General features: G+C 40.7%; 1 long non-coding RNA gene across 1 annotated transcript; it reads right to left on the bottom strand.

The window, feature by feature from the left end:
- Positions 1-5,159: 5,159 nt before the first annotated feature.
- Gm11412 lies at positions 5,160-22,342 on the bottom strand. The gene is made up of 3 exons (XR_881378.1): positions 22,270-22,342; positions 19,893-22,003; positions 5,160-5,623 (listed from the first exon to the last, which is right to left on the bottom strand). It is a non-coding gene; the product is annotated as a predicted gene 11412 (long non-coding RNA).
- Between the last annotated feature and the right edge of the window lie 68 nt (positions 22,343-22,410).

Genomic DNA, 22,410 nt, shown 5'->3' with positions numbered 1-22,410 from the left:
TGTGGACACTTTGCCCTTCTTAGAAATGGGAACAAAACACCCATGGAAGGAGTTACAGAGACAAAATTTGGAGCTGTGACGAAAGGATGGGCCATCTAGTGATTGCCATATCCAGTGATCCATCCCATAATCAGCTTCCAAACGCTGACACCATTGCATACACTAGCAAGATTTTGCTGAAAGCACCCAGATATAGTTGTCTCTTGTGAGACTATGCCGGGCCTAGCAAACACAGAAGTGGATGATCACAGTCAGCTATTGGATGGGTCACAGGGCCCCCAATAGAGGAGCTAGAGAAAGTACCCAAGGAGCTAAAGGGATCTGCAACCCTATATGTGGAACAACAATATGAACTAACCAGTACCCCGGAGCTCTTGTCTCTAGCTGCATATGTATCAAAAGATGGCCTAGTCAGCCATCACTGGAAAGAGAGGCCCTTTGGAATTGCCAACTTTATATGCCCCAGTACAGGGGAACGCCAGGGCCAAAAAGGGGGAGTGGGTGGGTAGGGGATTGTGGGGGTGGGTATGGGGGACTTTTGGGATAGCATTGGAAATGTAAATGAGGAAAATATCTAATTAAAAAAAACTCCCAAAAAAAAGAAATGAAACTATATTTTTAATTACTTTAAAAAATGTGCTAGCTTTCCAAGTGAACAAATGAATTGTACTTTATATCACATAAGTATGTTTATGACACACACATCTCAAAACATATTTAAATTTTATGCTTGAGTTATAAAATATGTACACATTTGATGAAATTTTTCATTGAGCACATTTTGCAAATTTCAATTTGAAAGTACTCCAGTTGAAAATAAAAAGGGCACAAATAAAACCCAGAAAATTGCAGCAAAGGATGAATCAGGTGGTAATACGTCTGCTAGGAACCACATGCATTTCTTGACCAAAGCTACGAAGGCCATCTCCAGGAGCTTCGACTGCCTCCAGGGCTCCCCTTGCCTAACTCGACTGAATTTTCTCTTTGAATACCACGTGCATCTCCACTACTTCAGGGCACCAGTTGTCCAAAAGCTAGAGGTTAGGGAAGGGCAGCTGTGTGTAGAGGTGTGACAGTCACTTTCTGTAACTCACTGCACCACCTTCAGATTCAATGCAACCTTGAAAACTAGCTTGGAGATAGTGTCTCCTTTCATTTTAAATGCCCTGGCCTTTGTCACTTTACACCAGATCCATAACACCATTTTAAGGAGGTTGTGTTGTTTTCTTTCTTTGGAGGCAAGAGGTAGGAAGAACTGACTACTATTTTGAAGCAAACCACTGTTAACCTTGGGGTTCTCCCTACAGTGGACATCCATTCCAGCAGGCGGTCCACTCCTTCAAGACTCAATTTGGAAAAGTGCTTTTAAAAGCCCAGCGTTGGCCTGGCCCTTTTGGTTGGATTTCTGTGGAAATTTTCTTAGTAACCATTTTCAGCTGAGGGAGTTCCCAGACAATTGTAAAGTGGAAGCCCTGCAGGAGGAGGGGAGGGCTGCTCCTGTGCTAATTAAAACAAAGGCTGCTTGTGTAAGCGGGCCGGCCTGCTGCACAGGGCTCACAATGCAGGGGCCTCCCAGGCACCAGCTCCTAAATCCGCCGGGACTTTCATTTCTAAATACAACTAAAGGAATGCTCCTTTGTGCATTCTATTTTCCTTGCCAAAGTGGAAGAAGGTGAAGCTGTCCAATGTTTGCTTTTGAATGTGGTGTGCCCAGCCGCAAGGCAAAGCTGTCCTCACCAAAAGCAGGGCAGCCTAGGGTCGCTTCCCAGTACAAGTGAGCTGCTAGGAGTTCTTGCAGATGGATACCTGGCTCCACTGGAATTTGCTGTCACTCTGAACTCAGGTGTTTAAGCAGAGATGGCCTTGTCATTCGTCTCAACAGCGGACAGGCTTCAGATCAGACCTGGCCTCAGCAAACTCCCCTATGCTCCGGGTGCCTACAGCAAAGTAAAAATCCCGGTGCCCCGTGAAAAAAAAGAAATGAAGACATGCCTGTGCTTTGTCTTCCAGACTTCAGAAGCTTCCCCTGTTCCGTAGGTCACATGGACTTTATTTCAAGCCTGCCCTTCAGTGTAGTCGTCCCTTTACAGCTTTAATGGCTGTTCTGTTTCCTTGTCCATGATTATTTTACAAGCCCTTTTGCAACTTGACATGCTTTGACACAGCCTGTAGAAATGTAGCGTTGTACCCGATAGTACAGTAAGTCCAATGCCAAAGAAAATGGCTCGGGAAGGGAGCAGGGGGCCACAACACTTGAAAAGAAGAATCTTGGGCAAGACAGTCAACGTTCTTGTGACTTTCTGGAGTTTTCCAGTGTGAGTATCTACAGAGTTGAATGCCAAATTTGATTTCAAAGTTTTACAAGGTTTCATTCCGGCTAAACTAATACTTGGCTAGGTCTCCTCCCTCCCTCTCTCTTCACCCTCTCCCTCCCTCCTTCCCTCCCTCCCCTTCCTCCTGCCTCTTCATCTTTCTTTCCTCCCTTAGTCCCTCACTACTTCATCCCTCACTACCTACCTCCCTCTCAAAGCAGGCTTGAAAGACAAGGTACAGCATCCGTTTCCAATTAAAAGAATAAAAAATTTTAAATGTCTCCCTCTGGGCCTGGTGCTGAGCCAGGTGAGAAAATGGTGGGTGTGGTTGCTGAGAAAGCAGGGAGGTGAAAATCCTCCACTGCTTGAAGTCACTTTATACTTGAGAGGGCTCTCCTCCCTGTCCCATTAAAAAACAAAACAAAACCCCTAAAGCTGTGATATCTCTTTATTTCATTTGTTTTCTTTAAAATTCATTTCCCTCAAAATGCTGCTAGTTCCCGTGGACCCTGCACTTAACTCCTATTTTCTCTGTATCTCTGACTTTCGTTCATTCCCACAGGGGTAAATATTTGACATCTAGCCATCCCCTGGGGTGGCAGACCATTGCACTAAACACAGAGTGGTTTCACTGCACCAAAGTCAGGCTCCAGGGGATAAACAGACATCCATAAATAACCGCTCAGAAATAGTCTAAGGAATATGTTCGGCCCAGAAATCCTGGCTCAGGGTAATCTGTTTTGTTTACGTGCATAAAAGTTTTCTTTGTCTGGATCTGCAGCGGTTACAAAGCACCCTCAGCAAAACGCAGTTAAAACAAAGCCCGAGCAAGCAGGGGGAACCCCCACCCCAAAGGAAATCAACCAGGGCGCTGTGAAAGCCAGCAGAAAACAGACTGGCCTGGCATTCTCAAACCATGAGAGTCTGGTGAGAAGTGGCGGCAGGGGATTTCGGCTTGAATATTCATGTCCTGTGACTGGAGACCTTAATGTACAAAGGCACTGTCAACACCTGACTTCTAAAAACAAGGCCCACTGTAGTCAGCAAGGAGATGTACCACAAACTTCCCATTATGTCAAGGTATAATCCATCCAGCAGTGCCCTGAGTCTGCTTCACTTTCTGGCTTCCTTGTGTTCTCTCTCTCTCTCTCTCTCTCTCTCTCTCTCTCTCTCTCTCTCTCCTCTTTCTCTTTCCCTCCCTCCCTCTCCCTCTTTCTCCTCTTACCTCCTTTCTTTCTTTCTTTCTTTCTTTCTTTCTTTCTTTCTTTCTTTCTTTCTTTCTTTCATCTTTTTTCTAGTCAGGGTTTTCCTGCAGAACACTGACCTAGCAGACCAGGCTGGCCTGCCTCTGCCTGGTATTAAAGGCACGAACCACCAATTCTCATTTTATTAACTCCAACTTGATTATAAATTGCTAAAAACAAGAAAAGAGTCTTGTTAATGTTCATATTTTTAAGCCCACAGTTGGTCAAGTATAAGGAAACAAGTTTTTGCTTAGTATGACGGTGCCTTCATCCTCACATTCGGGAGGCAGAGGCATTCAGATCTATGAATTTGAGGCCAGCCTGGTATTCAGAGTAAGCTCCAGGAGAGCCAGAGCTACCCAGAGAAACCCTGTCTCAAAAAGAAGCAACAAAAAATAAAAAAGGAAAAAGAAAGAAAAGGAAAGAAAACAACACACAATTTCTCCATTCTGAACATTTGAATTACATTAAGATGGCATACAGAAAGCAACATTCCCATGGTAGAACAGTGGGTATTCCCTACACGATGATACTGTTCTCAGCATCACTAAGGGTATCTGTCCCTGTCAACAACCTGAACAAGGGACGGATTCTGAGAACAGGCAGGACGCTTCCACAAACACAGTGTTTTGTAACCAACATTACTTAGAACCTGTGTTACCTTCAAACCTGTAGGAAAATTACATAGAGTGTTTCAGGTTTCTGTTAGGTTTGTAATGGGAATCAGGAACACACATCTATACAATGCTAAAGGGAGACTTCTTCCATCCAGTGGTCACCTTGATAGCAACAGCAGGCAGACAACAGCTTGGTCCTAAGAGGGTATGATCTGCCCAACTGCATGACCAGGGATAGTTAAAATGAAGAGTATGTGTCACACCTCTGCTTTATTTTAAAAACAAAGTAGCAAATCTTATTAAAACATAGAATAATACTGATGCTTTTAAAACAGGTGTTCTTGTTATTTAAAATTACTATTCATATCCCAATTCACTTATAACAAGTTGAAAATCCATTTCATAGAACTAAGATATATAGAGGAAATAATTTTCCTTTCTTTATCATATTTAAACCTAGGTGTGAAGAAGGTTATATTTTACAATCAAGTAATTTGTTACGTTAATTGATTTTCATAATTATATCAGTCTTGGGGGCTAAGAGGCCATTGTTTGGCCTTTCCAGTGATCTTTCATTCCCTTTGCATATCACCTGGGTATCCTCCCCAGTAACTTAACCTCAGCACGATGAGGCTCAGTACACCTGGACTGTCTGATGCCTACCTGCCGTAATAGGAAAGACTAATGCAAAAATAAAGTGTAATATCTAACACTAGCTTCTTAAAAATCACACAAAATCTTTGTGGTTTTAAGCCAGGCAAATATTTCTTGGCTAGGCATAGGTAAACAATTAAAAATGAACTATTTATTTAAAAACTAGATAATAAATTCTTAAAATTAGAAAAGTCTTGTAAATCTTCTTAATTATCTTTTTCAAGCATAAACTATTAACAAAAGTGTTATAACTTCTGTGAATGTTCCCACAGAATAGCCTATGTTTTAAAGAATTAGTTCCCAAGTGATAGTGCTATTTTGGAATGTTCTGGAAACTTTGGAAGCTTGTTGGAGCAAGTAGGTCCTTGGCAGCAAGTTGGTCCTTGGGGTTTGTATCTTGAATCTTAAATAATCTCTCTCTCTCTCCCTCTCTCTCTCTCCTCAGTGTGTGAGTGCACATTCACACATGAACACATGTGTATCTTCCCTTTCTCCTGTCAGCTAATATGGCATTCTGCCTCACCACAAACCTAGAATTAACAGAGTCAAGCACTATAAGCTGAACACTCTGAAATGTAAGCCAAAATATCTCTCTTTTCCCCAGTGTTATTGTGCTCAAATACTTTGTGACAAAATACTAATCTAGCATAGAAAAACAATGATAATAGTAACCCTCTTCAGCATCACAGACCTCTTATCCAGGTGAGATTGTACAAGACTGAAGTCCTACAATCCAGGAGCATCAACAAGAAGGTTGTGTGAGGTTTGAGACCAGTTTGGGCAACAAAGCAAAATCCTGTCTCAAAGAAAAAAAATTACAAAACTTCTTAAAATATATTACTATGAATTTGTACAAGTAATAGATTATGAGATGATTGTATAGTACATATATTACCATGATTTTAACCCAGAATACTCAAAGGACTATTACAACTAAACAATACAGTAAAAATATTTAAACATGAGAAAAGAATGGTAAAGACATTTCAGCAGAAAGTGATATGGAGCAAATAAACACACTAAAAGCTGGTACATTTTATTAGTCATTAGGGAAACTATAGTTTGGACCACATTAAGATACCAACTCCATCATATCAGAATAGATTAAATAAAGGACTGAAATCAAAGACAAGTTCTGTGGCAATATTGAGATATAAAACTGTAAAAATCATTCTAAAACTAAGACCAGACTGTTAAAAGCAAAAAGTCAAACACTACACTAGTTTATCCAGTTATTTTCTCCTTAGATATGTACCCAAGAGAAATAAAACTCACACATTCCTATATACAAATGAACCAATGTTAACAAACAGATATTCATAATCACCAACAAAAAAGTGGATACAACCCAAATACCCATTAACTGTAAATGATAAACAAATCATGACATGGTAGAGCATAGCACTCCATAGAGCAGAGAAATTACCAGCAAATGCAATAAGAATGGATCTCAAGTATTATCCTAGGGGAAACAAATGCACCCAGGGGGCCATCCCATGATGCTACTTTATACCAGAGACAAAGTAGATTCTGGAAAAGGCAAAACTTCAAAACATAAAACACATACACAACTATTGAGATGGTAGAACTGGGCAGTCCTGATTATAAAGGTGCAGGCGTCAGGAACTTTAGAGAACAATACAAGTCTTTGTCAAGATTCTGCTTACATTGCTGTCAAACATTCAACACTCATGTCCAAAATGAGTAAATTAATAAAAATTAGTAAAAAAAAATGTCATTTTCAATAAGGACGATGATACCTTTTCTCCTCTGCTAACTTGTATACCACTGTCTAGCACCATGAAACATCCAATAGAGATGAAGCACAGAGGTTCCTAACAGCTTGATTCCAACATGTTAGACAATGCAAGCATGTAATGGTTTTAGCAATATGATCTTGCTAACCAGTTCTGGAAGATGACCATGAACAACGGTAATAGCCTATAATGTTTATGAAGGTCTACGTAACCCCACTTAGCAACAACTCCAAAAGACTTAACACATGCAGATTCTGGTTGAAACTCTTGCCTCCCTTTGTCTGTCCCTCAGAGAACTAGTGAAGGCTGAGATGATTAACCATTATTCAGGGGCTGTTGAGTATATGCAGTGGTGGGAGCTTTCCAGCAGTGATGATGGCTTGTTTTTCTCTGAAGATGCAGCAGGTAGACAGACTCTCAAACTTCTCATGTGTTAAAATACTCGCAAAGTCTTCTTTTCATACTCTCTGTTTCAACATTTAGGTATACTCTATGCCTAACTCTTGAGTCTTCATTGTTTTGTAAAACAGAATCTTCTTTCTTCTTTTTGTTTCCTTTTGTTCTAGTAAAAATCATTTGAATTCACGAAGAATCTAATTGAACAGGACGTTTTTATTTTCTTTAAAGCACTGACTAAATATTATTTAGACTAGAGCCTGGGAGATGGAAAAAGAAACAAGATTCAAGTCAAATTTGGCCTAAACAATCCCAATCTTACAGAAACTTCAGGCAACTGAAACACCCCCTGGAGAGTAACATTTCATGCTTAGGAAGAAGTTATTTACTTCATGCAGGAAAATACTTTACTCCAAAGAGGGACCCTGGTTCACCATAATATTGAGTTTGGCCTATCATGGGACTAGACTTAAAATATTTTATGTTCTCAATTTATTTTTGCTCACATCTGGATTAAGGATAATTTTTCTAGAACTGAATTAGGGGGGAATTCTCCTGTCAAAACAGCATGCCATATTATTTACGGTAAACATTTTAGTCCAATTTTAAAGTTTGCCAAAGGGCAAGGTAATTATTTAAGTTGGGAATCCTAAGTATAGTTTTCTCACCTTTAGGTAAACCACAAACACTTATCAACTGAACTCTCCTGCAAGGAAAAGAAGAACCTTTCCCTGGAGACTCTTACCTTTGGCTAGGGGTTGTTTCCACAGGCTAAAACCTCTTTTGCTGGCCATGGAGACATGTGGTGGTCCAGTGAGCTCATACAGAGAGTTATTTGAGTGCCTCCTTTTGGTAGAGTTCATATCCTTCAACAGTGCCCTAACAAATAGCCCATTATCTTACTAAGGGCTTCCTTGGCAAACCTTAAGGAGAGTTATTGCTAAGCTCCCTCTGCTCTGCTCTGGCGTTTGCTGCAGTCAAAAGAGCAAAGAGAGGGATCCCCTCTTAGCCTGGTGCCAGATGCTTTCCTGGTTCTGTCTTGTTTTTATTTCCCTGCTGGGCTGAAATTAAGAGTTTTTATTGTCTCAAAGTATTGCTATTCATGCTACAACTTTAGTAGAAAAACTACCAAAATAGAAACACTGTTGAAATTTTTTTTAAATACCCATCCCCATTCAAATAGCAAGTACATTTGCATATTAAGAACAGATTTTAATTGTAATATATAAAACTTTACATATTTTTCAATATAAATTCAGTAAGCACAAGCTATTCATTTGACTCCTTGATAAGCATTAACATAATGTTATACAAAAGGTGAGATTTGTCCTATTCCAAAAAGAGTCATAGATTCTTTTAGGAAGTAGGTATCAGAAAAAACAAAAAACAAACAAACAAACAAAAACCCAGGGATTCAAATGTATATTTGCAGTGCATATATACATCCTATTGAAACTCAGCAAAACAGCAAGTTGTAAGTACAACCGTCTTCCATTCAAGACATCAGTTGACACACGTCGGGGAGGGTTGAATATGTAAAAGAGAAAGGGGCTGTTTGTAAGAAGCAGTGACAGTACAGAGAGGATGCACGAGGCCAAACACAGTACACAATGTTTAGAGAATGGGTTTGGTGTGACCATGAAGGGAGTTCAAGAAATAAAATGATTGTACAGCTTTTAAAATGAAAGTAGGTCGCAGCAGTAGTATGCACTGAAAGGTGCTGAGGGTTTATGGTTTTCTTCTTATGTACTGTAGCATATCTAGGAAGAGGATACTTTATTCTTATGTACTGTAGCGTATCTAGGAAGAGGTAATTGAGTAACAGATGCCACAGATCACTCTAGGTGCTGTAGAAAACGGGGTAGCATTGGAAATATAAATGAAGAAAATACCTCATTAAAAAAAGAAAGAAAAAAAGAAATCGCTTATAAGAAAGTGAGGGAAAGAGCACAGAGGTTCCCACTGCAGATGAGCCTTGACAAGTTACTCCTTTTGTCTTGTCAAACTGATCAATGCTTTCAGCAAAAATCTCAGTCCAGATCCAGCATTTCTTTATGTGCAAATTAAAAATCTGATTATACAATCATATAAAAATATAAAGCTCATGGAATAGACATTTTAAAAATATTTTATTTATTTACAGTCCCGCCTCCCACAGTTTCTCATCCCACTGCTCCTCCCCCTTGCCTCTGAGAAGGTGCTCCCTCCAGGTCTTCCCCTTCCCTGGGTCCTCAGGTCTCTCAAGGATTAGGCACATCTTTTCCTACTGAGATCAGGCCAGGCAGACCTCTTTTATATATGTGTCAGGGCCCTGGGACTAGCTCATGTATACTACCTGGTTGGTGGCAGTCTCTGGGAGCTCCCTGAATTCCAAGTTAGCTGAAACTTCTGGTCTTCCTATTGGGTTGCTTTCCCCTTCAGCTTCTTCAACCCTCCCCCTAATTTAACCACTGAGGTTCCCAACTTAACTCCAAAGGTTGTGTGTAATTATCTATGTCTGTCTCTGTCAGTTGCTGGTAGAGCTTCTCAGAGGACAACTATGCTAGGCAACTGTCTTCAGTCTCTTCTCATTTTTGTACCAGCAATTCTTTTAGATAGGAACAATTCTGGGTCAGAAATTTTAACTATGGGTTAGTAACCCTGTCCCTCCACTTAATGCCCTGTCTATATACTAGAGGTAGACTCTTTGAGTTCCCTCTCCCCATTGTTGGGCATTTTGGCTAAGGTCACCCTCATGGAGTCTGAAAGTCTCTCACCTCCAGGGTGTCTGGTACTTTCTAGAGGCCCTCGCACTTCCCACCCCCACCCCTGACGTTGCATATTTCCATTCATTTTCCTAGTCCTTTGGCTCCCCCTCTCCATACCTGATCCTGTTTGCCTTCTCTCAAAAAACGGATATTTTGTGCTATTTCATTTCAAAATGTATTAGGAAGCTGTCTTAGTCAGGGTTCCTATTCCTGCACAAGCACCATGACCATGAAGCAAGATGGGGAGAAAAGGGTTTATTTGGCTTACACTTACATGTTGCTGTTCATCACTGAAAGAAGTCAGGACTGGAACCCAAGCAGGTCAGGAAGCAGGAGCTGATGCAGAGGCCTTGGAGGGATGTTACTTACTAGCTTACTCCCCCTGGCTTGCTCAGTTTGCTTTCTTATAGAACCCAAGACTATCAGCCCAGAGATGGTACCACCCATGAAGGGCCCTCCCCGCTTGATCACTAATTGAGAAAATGCCTTACAGCTGGATCTCATGGAGGCATTTCCTCAAGGGAGGCTCCTTTCTCTGTGATAACTCCACCCTGTATCAAGTTGACACACAAAACCAGCCAGTAAAGAGGCTAAAATAATAAAGACACTGCATAGGGATAATCACTTGTGGAGTAAATAAAAGCATCACTTGTCAATAAAGAGCTGAATGGCCTATAGCAAGGCAGGGGAGAATAGGAAGAACTTCTACACAGAGATAGGAGTGCTAGGAGAGCCAGGTGGTAGATTGGTCTGTGAGGCTGGGAGGAAGTTGGACATATGAAGCTGAGGAGAGATAACCAGCCATGTGACAGAACTTAGATTAGTATAAACAGGTTGATATAAGTTAAAAGCCAATTGAGGACCAAGCCTAGCTTAAGGTCATAAGCACCGTGCATAAATTTAACCCTCCCATATCATTATTCAGAAACTGGGGTGGACACAGATAAGCCCAGAGGGTTAAAACACTGTAATGGTTATATTAATGGGAACCTAGAATAGAGTCCAGAAATGCTGCCTCTGAATAATACATCAAAAGCTCATATATCAAAGGTTTGGTCACCAGCCTATGGCACTACTGAGAGATTGTAGGACCTTTTAGAAATGGAGCCTAAGGAAACGGAGTTGTATCACTTATTCCTGATCTGAAACAGATAGTGGGACTTCTGCCAATCTCCTTCTACTCCTTGTCCTTCAAGGGGTAAATAGACCTCATCTTCCACACTTTTATCATGATATATTGCCTTGTCACAGTTCTAAAATCAATGAGCTCAGGTAGACATGGACCACAACTTCAAAACTGTGAGCCAAGAAGATATTTCTCATTATGCATTGAATACATCAGCTCTGCTCTCACAGCACCTGAAGACCCATTAACTCGAGGAACAAACACACTTACCTATGCATTCGTGAACATATATAACTGAGACTTACAAAGCTAGGAAGATAATAAAGAGGAGAAAGTATGGTTTGATCTGTACTGTACTAAATACTTTAATGTCAACTTAACACAAGTGAAATTCATCTGAGAGAAAGGAACATCAACTAAGAAAATGCCTCCAGTGTGTGGTATGTATATACTCACTGGAGCATGGTCAGATTATCAGCAGCCTGCCCTTAAATAGAAATAAGTCCTTTCCTTTCTGAACTCCCATTGGAAGCCATCAATTGTGGAGAGCTAAACTTCAGCATCCTTATTACCCTTGTAAGAGTTCTCTTCAATGGCTTCCTGTTTAAGCTGATACTTTGTGTTATGTATGGGAGGTGTTTCAGGGGAGTAGGGATTGTCAGAGAAGCCTTCCATGCCCCCTCATTCTCAAATGTGCATCACCATTGTTCTGTTGTTGTTGTTGTTGTTTATTGTTATTTTGTTGGGGATAGCTCACAATGGAAGTGGGGCAAACATGGAAGGACTGGGAAGTAAATGTGATTGGCCTATGATGTGAAAGTTCCAAACAATCAATAAAAATGTTATGTTGAATAAAATAATAAAATGAAATTAGAAGAAATTGCCTCCGTGAGACTGGACTATAGGCAAGCTAGTACGGCATTTTCTTAATTAGTGATTGATCAGGGAGGGCCAAATTCATTGTGAGTGGTGCTTGTCCCAGGGTTGGAATTCCCAGGTTCTATAAAAAAGCAGACTGAACAAGCTAAGAGGAACAAACCTCCATGGCCTCTGCATCAGCACTTGCCTCCAGATTCCTGCCCTGTTTGAGTTCCTGTGATGATCAGTGCTATAGAAGTAAAAACCAGGAGAGGTATTGCTGGATCCTCTGGTAGTACTATGTCCAATTTTCTGAGGAACCGCCAGACTGATTTCCAGAGTGGTTGTACAAGCTTGCAATCCCACCAACAATGGAGGAGTGTTCCTCTTTCTCCACATCCTCGCCAGCATCTGCTGTCACCTGAATTTTTGATCTTAGCCATTCTGACTGGTGTGAGGTGGAATCTCAGGGTTGTTTTGATTTGCATTTCCCTGATGATTAAGGATGTTGAACATTTTTTCAGGTGCTTCTCTGCCATTCGGTATTCCTCAGGTGAGAATTCTTTGTTCAGTTCTGAGCCCCGTTTTTTAATGGAGTTATTTGATTTTCTGGAGTCCACCTTCTTGAGTTCTTTATATATATTGGATATTAGTCCCCTATCTGATTTAGGATAGGTAAAGATCCTTTCCCAATCTGTTGGTGGTCTTTTTGTCTTATTGAAGGTGTCTTTTGCCTTGCAGAAACTTTGCAGTTTCATGAGGTCCCATTTGTTAATTCTCGATCTTACAGCGCAAGCCATTGCTGTTCTATTCAGGAATTTTTTCCCCTGCATATATCCAGAAGATGTCCCAACTGGTAAGAAGGACACATGCTCCACTATGTTCATAGCAGCCTTATTTATAATAGCCAGAAGCTGGAAAGAACCCAGATGCCCCTCAACAGAGGAATGGATACAGAAAATGTGGTATATTTACACAATGGAGTACTACTCAGCTATTAAAAAGAATGAATTTATGAAACTCCTAGCCAAATGGATGGACCTGGAGGGCATCATCCTGAGTGAGGTAACACAATCAGAAAGGAACTCACACAATATGTACTCACTGATAAGTGGATATTAGCCCAAAACTTAGGATACCCAAGACATAAGATACAATTTGCAAAACGCATGAAACTCAAGAAGAATGAAGACCAAAGTGTGGACACTGTGCCCCTTCTTAGAATTGGGAACAAAACACCCATGGAAGGAGTTACAGAGACAAAGTTTGGAGCTGTGATGAAAGGATGGACCATCTAGAGACTGCCATATCCAGGGATCCACCCCATAATCAGCTTCCAAACGCTAACACCAGTGCATACACTAGCAAGATTTTGCTGAAAGGACCCAGATATAGCTGTCTCTTGTGAGACTATGCCGGGGCCTAGCAAACACAGAAGTGGATGCTCACAGTCAGCTATTGGATGGATCACAGGGCTCCCAGTGGAGGAGCTAGAGAAAGTACCCAAGGAGCTAAAGGGATCTGCAACCCTATAGGTGGAACAACATTATGAACTAACCAGTACCCCGGAGCTCTTGACTCTAGCTGCATATGTATCAAAAGATGGTCTAGTCGGCCATCACTGGAAAGAGAGGCCCATTGGACAGGCAAACTTTATATGCCCCAGTACAGGGGAATGCCAGGGCCAAAAAATGGGAATGGGTGGGTAGGGGAGTGGGGGGGCGGGAGGGTGTGGGGGACTTTTGGGATAGCATTGGAAATGTAATTGAGGAAAATACGTAATAAAAAATAAAAAATAAAAAATAATTACAAATTCAATTTAAGCAAAATTAAACCTCACATATATATATATATGTGTGTGTGTGTGTGTGTGTGTGTGTGTGTGAAAATTTATGCCAAAGACTGGGAGAACTTACCTGAAAATAATATCTGACATTAAAAAAGGGATTTGTAGACAGAAACACTAAAAGCCCATTTAACTATAAAGCTATCTGATAAAGGGACAATGATGTAGATAGGTACTTCATCACAAAGGTTAGGGTAGCAATGGGACATAGGTGAACTATGGAGATAATCAATGTTAGTTATTTATTAGTAATTGGTTCAAAGGTGTGATGGTTTTAATTGTCAATGAGACACAATGTAGAATCACCTAGAAAGAGTCTCAATGAGAGGTGTCTAAATCGGATATGTCTATGGGGGATTAGTTAATTGCATAAGTGGACTTAAGAAGAGATACCCACAGTGGGCATGCCTCCGTTCCCTAGATGATGTAAGAGTAGGGAAAGTGAGCTGAGCAAGGCAAGCATGCATTCATTCATTGCCCTCTGCTCCTGACTGTGGATACAGTATGACTAGCTACTTCAAGTTTCTGCTATCTTGGTTACCCTATAGTCATTCATTATTACCTTAAATTTTAAGCCAAATAAACTCTTTCTCCTGTAAGCTGCTTTTATCAATGGTTTTTCTTTGTTAGTTAGTTTGTTTGTTTCACAACAGAAAGGAAAATAAGAGAGCAGATGTAGGTATTTATTTGCTAAAATTTATTGAGTTCAATACTTTGTGTCACTTATACCCCACTAAATTTAATGGAAACAAAAATGCAAAAGGAAGATGACTCACCCCCCCCCACACACACACACACATGGACCTCTACATGCAGAATGTCACATAGCCTTGGTTAGATTACAGGTTCAGATTCCTTTCCCCCAATAAGAGCACAATCAGCAGGCACCTGAGATTCCTAGAATGCTGCCCCATGCTAATGAGGCATTGCCCACCCTGAATATTCCTACCCACTTCCCTATAACTATATAGCCCTTGATTCGCCAGTTAAAGTTGATCTGTCTCCCTGAAGCTCGTCCCCATGTGTCCTTATTGCCATTCATACTCAAACCCTGTTTATGGACTCTGCTCCCTTCATCCTTGTGGGTTGTGGCGGACAACCCTGGAGAGAAAGCCACAGAGTCCAGCCTGAAAAGCACTGTACCAAGTGTCCCCAAGGTCTGGTTTCTGGATCCAACATCTTACAACTCATGTGCTAGTCTTATGGTTCGTGTGAAGGAGAGGACACTATGCTCCTAGCCGACCTGGCCTGTTTTATCCTACTGTGAAAAAAAAAATCTCATGTGTCTTTTGGATGTTATTATACATTTGCATCTCCCTAGGCATGCTGGTGGTGGGCCTCATCATCTCCTTGTCATAGGTTTGATAGTGAATGGGAGTATAGTAGATACCAGTGGTAACAACAATGAGACTGCACTTTGGTTAAGTGTTCTATTGGTGAACTCTTGGTAATAGATAGGAACAGCTTGTAGCCTTTTTGAGTCACTCCTGTTGCAGACCAGATCCTTGTAGAGTGCTGGCTAGATTTTTCGTTTCTATAGTTAAATATTGGGTGAGTCCTAATTTTCAGTGACAATCTCCAACATGTTACTATGTCCCAAACTGCCTGTTCTGTGACCCACCAACTTTCATAGGGCACTCTATAAAGAAAATGTGAGACTCAAGGTGAAGATTCTCCATAATTTCAAATGCTTTTTGAGCACTCAGGAAGTATGGCCACACCGAGGTGTGATTAAGTGAATGACAATGCGCACAGAACAGTGACATCTTTATTCACCATTTGCCTCTTATTCCAGAAATGACACGTCTTGAAGGACTTGTCCACCCCTGAGAAATGGGGTAAGAAGGATGTCTCTTTCTTCTACAAGGCAATTTAAATCTTCGATGTCCTCAATGTCATGAACATTTGTAGGTGATTTAGTTCTTTGTTATCTGTACATTAGCGGGTGCTTAGCAGCACCCTTGGTCTGCTCTTACTAGACTCCCAAGGTAAGACTACCTAAACTGTCTCCTAACAATGTTGATTACATCTTCTGTAATAGAATTATTCCCATAGGGGATCATTATCTTACTATTCCTATGATCTGGTTTGGTCTCCCTGCATTTCACAGATCTTTAATATCCCTGTTTATGGAGTGAGAGAACTAGGGCTTCTCTGGCCTTCCTTCTGATGTATATTTGCCTGTGCCCATCCCATAATCCAAACACCAGAAAAAAATAATAGCCTGTTTATAAAGTCAGACAAAACATCAGACATATGTTTGTTCTGGGGCCAAAGGTTTGTTTCTTTTATAGTCACAGAACCAAGAAAGGTGTCTTAAGGGTCTGCTCTATAGTGAGAACTTTAGTACCATGCAAACAATTGCCAACATTCATAAAGATAAGTGGAAAATCAAATAAATTCTGGGAAGGTTCATGCCTCATTTCACCATAATTTTATCAGGTAGAACACAGTAATTAACACCTTTATTTTTTTTCCCAATTGGTTCTCCTCCACATGCTTCACACACAGGCGGCACCCTGCTTATTTACGCCTGTAGTTCACAGCCTTCTGATTGCTAAACACTTGTAAGGGAAGTGTCCTGCCCCAGAAGTGACTTTCCTCAGTGGCCCAAATGCTTCCTCGCCAACCCTTATCAGTGGAACATAGAAGGGCAAGAAACAAGATGGGCATTCATTTCTTGAAAGCAACGTTAGAACAAAGGATATAATTGGGATTCATGATCTCCTCTCAATAGGACTGTGCTTAGCCTTCTGTAGAGCAAGTCTTTGCAGGAAATGGTACTTTAAAATTAATGATTGATAGTACCTACAGCTTTTAGGCAACAGAATGTTCTCAAAGACCTCTACAGAGTTGAGGTAGTCAGTTATGCTTCCAAAACTTGACAGTAAGCCGTGTGTGTGTGTGTGTGTGTGTGTGTGTGTGTGTGTGTGTGTTTGTGTAAGGTTTAGGGTCGTGATTAGTGATGAGTTTGTGTGATGAAATGAATTGGACAGTCTTAAAGAGGAGAGTGGCTCTGATGATGGACTGGAAGCCATAAAAAGAAATGATTAGTTCTTTGTTTGTTTTCTGAGCTCAGTGTATATCTGAACTAAGAAAAGAGGTTTTCAGTTCTGGTTTTAAAAGATTATCCTAGTTTTGTTCATTATCTATAATCTTCATTTAAGTAATCCTATGGTTGTTTTGCTTATTTACTTGTTCTTTTTGGTTCCCTAAGTTCTTCCATGTCCCCTGGTTTTCCTTTGTTTCTGTTCTCTCTATGTCTCTGTTTCTCTCTGTCTCTCTCTCTGTCTCTCTCTCTGTCTGTCTCTGTCTCTCTGTCTCTGTCTCTCTCTCTCCTCTCTCTGCCTCTCCCTCTTGGAACTTTTTATTGGGTATCCCCTTTCCTGATTTCCCCTCTGGAAACCCATTATCCCATTGCCCATCCCCCTGCTTCTATAAAGGTGCTCCCCTACCCATCCAGTCACTCCTTCCTTCCCTGCCCTGGCATTCCCCTACACTGGGGCATCAAGCTTCCATATGCTCTTATTTCATGAAATATTTCCTTTCATTCATGAATACAAATTTTCTCTGTTCCTGGACTCCAACAGTACCTTCACCAAATTATTGTGTGACTATGGTATGGTAAATGTACCACCTCTCTTGCAAGTACCTTCATCATTCAGAATGTCAACGTACAGTAGTCATCCATCCTAACCAAGGTCTCTATATCTCTCTCAGGAAGCACTATGTATGATTCAGCTAGGGTCAGTGTTCTATGGATTCTGCATCCATAGTATCCTTATAATGATGCTATCTTTGATTCCCTCAGCTCTTCCTCACCAGCCTCCATAGCAGCATCTCTCAGGGGTTAACAATGATATCTGTATTGGATAACTCTCATCTTCTACAGAAGCTAAATGTCTTTGGGGATCCCTTGCTTTGATAAAGACATTACATTCTACATGAATATTCTTCATACATGGGTATGATTCTATCACAGCTTTACTTGCTATTTAGTGGTTCTTTTCACTGCAGCCTGCCCGTGTCAGTCATCTAAGACTGAACCTCTACCAACTCCAGAGAGGACTGACTGCCTTAGTGCCACTGTTATGTCTTCTCTCAGCTCCACCACAGAGTGAGTTTTTTTCTCATAGTTTTGATTACGGTGTTACTAGAGCATAGCTTTGTGTATGATTTTTTTCTGATTATCACACAGTGCCAACATGTTTATTATTGTTTAAATGTACCGTTCATCTGTTGATGAATAACTAGGTTGATTCCAACTCTTTGCTATGGTGAGTATAACAGCAAGAAACATGGAGGTGGAAATATCTACACAATAGGGTATGGAGTTTCCTGTGTTTGTGTGTATGTCCAAGAGTGAAAAAAACAGGATTATGATATTATGTTGGTTCTATCTTTATTTATTTGTATCTTGTGAGAAATCTCTAACCTGATACCCACAATGGATGTATTAGCTAATACCTTTAGGAACAATGAATAAGGGTTTTTAGTTGTCCATCAACAATTAGGATGGGTGATGAACATTTGCTATTCAGGTACAAAGAAAAATAAAATCAAAGAACAAAATCTTCAGGAAAATGGATGGATTCAGAATGTATGGTAATAAGCAACACCATGCAATCTTAGCAAGAAAAAAATCCAAATGCTCTCCCTCACATGTGAAGTCTGCCCATAAATATATGTGTAAACAAATGTGCACCTGGGTACACTGTAAATGTAGAAGAAAACCAAGATATACCAAATATTAGGAGAGAAAGAAGAACTAAATATAGGCAATGAGCATGTAATAAAAATTTATATAGAGTTAACTGTTTTTCTAATTCTGAATCTGTCATGTATTTTTTTTTTACTTTTGGTGTTGGATAAGCTCATAAAATATATTTGACAGTGAAAGCATAAAATTCAACATGAGGCTGCAGCTTACCAGTGGTGACTAACTCTATAGATGATCATCTAGCTGTGTATCCTTTTTATCTGATTAATTTCTGTGTGTGACTTTTTTTATTTGCAACATTTAAAAATAACATTTAAAATAAAATTTTAAAAAAGTTTTTCAAATATCATGTATGTTATTCTAAGACTGTTCTTATACACACTTTAGAAATGACTCACTCACATTTCAAATACTCTGAACCAAGTAAGGTGAAGGGCATATGAATGGCATTACAAACAGCCATCCTTAGACATAGCTTGATTGAAAAATAGTGACCCTTACATAAATTATGGTGCTTTGAAACCCAGAGAAGTTGTGTACTACCTCCAGGCTACTCTTGAGCTCTAAAGTTCCCCCATTAAAACCTCTTCTTCCTTTTCATCTTGGAAGACCGGGTTCTTGACTATATGTTGAGGATGCTAAACTCTGTAACTTATAAACATGAGGAAGGGCTGCATTTAAAAAATATTTCTTTGTCAACAATGTTAACATGTAGTTTTGGGTAGATAAAATTATCATGCACACCTTGGCTTCTTTGTTGCCATTTATGACAGAATATTGCTACTTGTCTAACAGAGTTGTTTTAAGATTTCGGTGAATTAACACTTTGGAAATGCTATGATGGCATCTCAGTCATAGTAAGCATTTATTAAAAATTGGGTATTAAGTATTATGCACTTGTTTCCCTATTTATGAATTCTAGAAGCATATATTATGTACCCTCCTATATGGACAAAACAATTATTGAAGAAGAATCACAATAAAGCATAAAGAACTTACACAACATTTAAAGATTATTTGAATTCATGATAGCTCATTTTCTAAGTATTTAAATAATCAGAAGATAATTGATCCTTGGGACTGGGGAGATAGCTCAGTAGTTAAGAATACATGCTTTATAAACACAAGGATCCGAGATAAATCCAGGTCCCGGGTAAAAGCCTACTAAAAATGGCACACTTTCTATCCAGTGAGAGACCCAGTCTCAGGCCAAGGAAAATACATTACACCCTTCTCCAGACTCTGCATGCATACACATGGATGTGAATATTCATATGCGTGTACCACCCATACATAAACATGTACATACATTCACACACTGCACACATACACAGTATTTGATTATCCTTAGAGACAATGAGTAGAGAGTATACATATTTCATTCCCATCCTCTCTCTCTCTCTCTCTCTCTCTCTCTCTCTCTCTCTCTCTCTCTCTCTCCATGGAGAGGGAGGAGTGTCTAACTATGTTCCATCACAGAGACATTACATTTCAACCCTGAAGACTTATGAAAGCATTTAAAGAGGCTGCGTCATTGGTGGACAGCAAGCATTCTAAAAGCTTCCTAATGAGACGACTGAACTAGTCTATGCACATTTGATTCATCTGGTTTTACCTTAAGGATGGCACTGTCAAAGCCATCAGATGCAATAATTTCGCAGAGCTCTGAAAGACTTGTAATATGTTCTTTCATTGGGTGCTTTGAGAGAGCATAGCTCCCATTATCCACTCATTGTAGGTATCTTCTTTGTAATGAGGGGACATCACAGCTAAACAGGATGACAGTGGCAACAACATAGATTAAAGGAATTATACAAACAAGTCGAACCGCTGGGTGGCTGTGTTCTAATATGTCACCAGTAAATATCCTTTGTGGTAGTCTCTCAGTCATGAAGCCAAAATTAAAAAGGAAGAGAGAAATCAATGGCTGTCAATCATCTTTCCAAATAGTCAAATGCCCATTAGCTTGTACAAAGGCCATTTGACTTATACTTTAAAAAAATCCTCTGCTTTTTAATCTCTATTTAGTTCCATCAGGTTAAATCCTATGAGGAAGTTTTCCACTGTGACACAATGGTAGCTGCCCCAGCAGACCTAACCTTAAAGGAAGTGTGGATGCTCAGAGTCTTAGAAGTAGTCGTGGAAGAAGGAAAGCTTTGGCTGTGTCGATATTTTATGGTGGGATTCTTTTGGATTTATATTAACATAAAAATGTTCTTCTATACCAAAGATCAATTCTGAAACAAGGAAAAACATCATTGCACCCGCCTCTCAGAGGTGCCCTCACTTTCCACAAGGGCCTGGGAGAAGGAAGGTCCTTGGAGAATTCTCTGCGAGTAGATGACATTCAATTTGTTTGCTAAACATTCTTGACCTCGTGCCCTCTATAAAAATAGCTCCTTTCAGTTCTCTGAAAAGCTGTGATTGCGCTGTCCAGAATCTTAGCTGTCTTTTTTCATCTTACTGAAGATGGGTGTGGTTTGATTTTCAAGAAAGGAAGGTCAAGGTGGCAAGCTTAGCAGGCTCACCGCGATGATGCAAACACAGTGCACCCTATTTCTGCCTGTAGAATCTCCCACCCGGAAAGCACATCGTAGAGTGAAGATAAAAGGTTTTCATTGTCCAAAACCCATGCTGCACGTAATTTCTCTGCTCCTTGATTTGGTCCCCTTTCCTCCTCTGACTTACTAGGCTCCGCACAGCCTGGGAGCCCTCCAGTAACGGCCGAGCATTCTGGTGTAATCCCACCGCTGTGGCTCTAGCTATCTAAGCACGAGGATTTATTAGTTGCGAACGTTCATTTTTGTTTTTACTGGTCTAGTGCCAGTAAATAAGTCACCCAAACCCAGGCTGAGTGTCATTTGATAGGAAAAGGCTGGGATCACAAGGAAGCCTTCTGTCTTTCAACCGAAAAAAAAAAAAATGCTGAGGTAAGCAGTGTCAAAGCCAGCTGCATCAACATGATGGCCTTAAGACAAATGAGAGCTTTCACTGCTGGGTATGAGGCTCAGAGCAAAGGGCTCTGCAAACCTCCTCAGCCAGCTCAGCTGAGAGAATGGGAGTTGTAAGCGGTGGCTTTTCCAAACTCTTAGCTTTGATAAGAAGTAGTCTCCACTTCTTCATTCAGCGTGTAAACACAGTTCATCTGCAGGGGAGCTAGAGGTGAAGAGTCTTTCAAATCTATACACAGGCACAGACACACAGACACACACACACACAATCTCATCTATACACACTTAGAAGCCTGTATGCATGCCTGCAAGTATCATTTCAGTACCATTAGGAGAAAAGTATGTGGATTTCTGTATTCTCTGTGTCAGTGGTCCGCTGGCAGGCTGGAGGGCATGAGGCAGTGGGCCAAAAGTGGGGTGCACAATTGTTAGGGGCTATTAGGAGATCCGTGGTGGGAGAAGAGGAGGAGGAGGAAGCCGCCTGAGCTAGAGACAGGGACTGCTTTCTCCACAGGCCATGCCGGCTCCCTGTGACTGTTGCCAGGGCAATGGCTGGGGTATTATCAGGAATGCCTGGAGACGATATCCTTCTTTTGGACTCATGGATGGAGCAGAAGGGGGTGGATGGCTTTTCTCTTTCTGTTTCTTCTTTTCATATTCAGCAGATTAGAGTGGCGGGTTGCTGTGGAGACCATGTGGAGGAGGGCTCCCACACACCTGCACCATGAGCCGAGCAGCCAGTGTGGACTCAGACAGTCCTGGGGGCAGATTTTTGCTGTGGGAATCACAAAAACAACAACAAAAGAGGAAGTAAGAGCAAAGGAGGAAGACAGAATGGGGAGAAAGGGGTGGGGAGAGAAATTTACCCTCCAGTTCAAACAATATTGCTCTTTAATGAAACGGAAAAGGAGTCCACAAGACATAGATTGTACCCCAGAAACCCCGAAGAAATAGCTTTAGAGGGCTGCTGAGGAGTGATGAGAAGTAGGGAGATGGGTACATAGATCCTTGTATGCAACCTGTTGGGTACACCTCACTTACCATAAAGATGGGCTTATCACAGGAACGGGGTTGAAGTTATTTTGATTATCCAGAACTAAAAGAGACTTTTACTGTAATGAGAAAAATAATATCACCATGCTTCCTTTTTAAGCAGAGAGAGGTGGGGAAGGGAGAGGAGGG

This window comes from Mus musculus, chromosome 4 (assembly GCF_000001635.26).
Source record: "Mus musculus strain C57BL/6J chromosome 4, GRCm38.p6 C57BL/6J".
NCBI classification, from domain to species: domain Eukaryota; kingdom Metazoa; phylum Chordata; class Mammalia; order Rodentia; family Muridae; genus Mus; species Mus musculus.
Note: the sequence above shows the minus strand (reverse complement) of the source record. Positions and strands in the feature narration are given on the sequence as shown.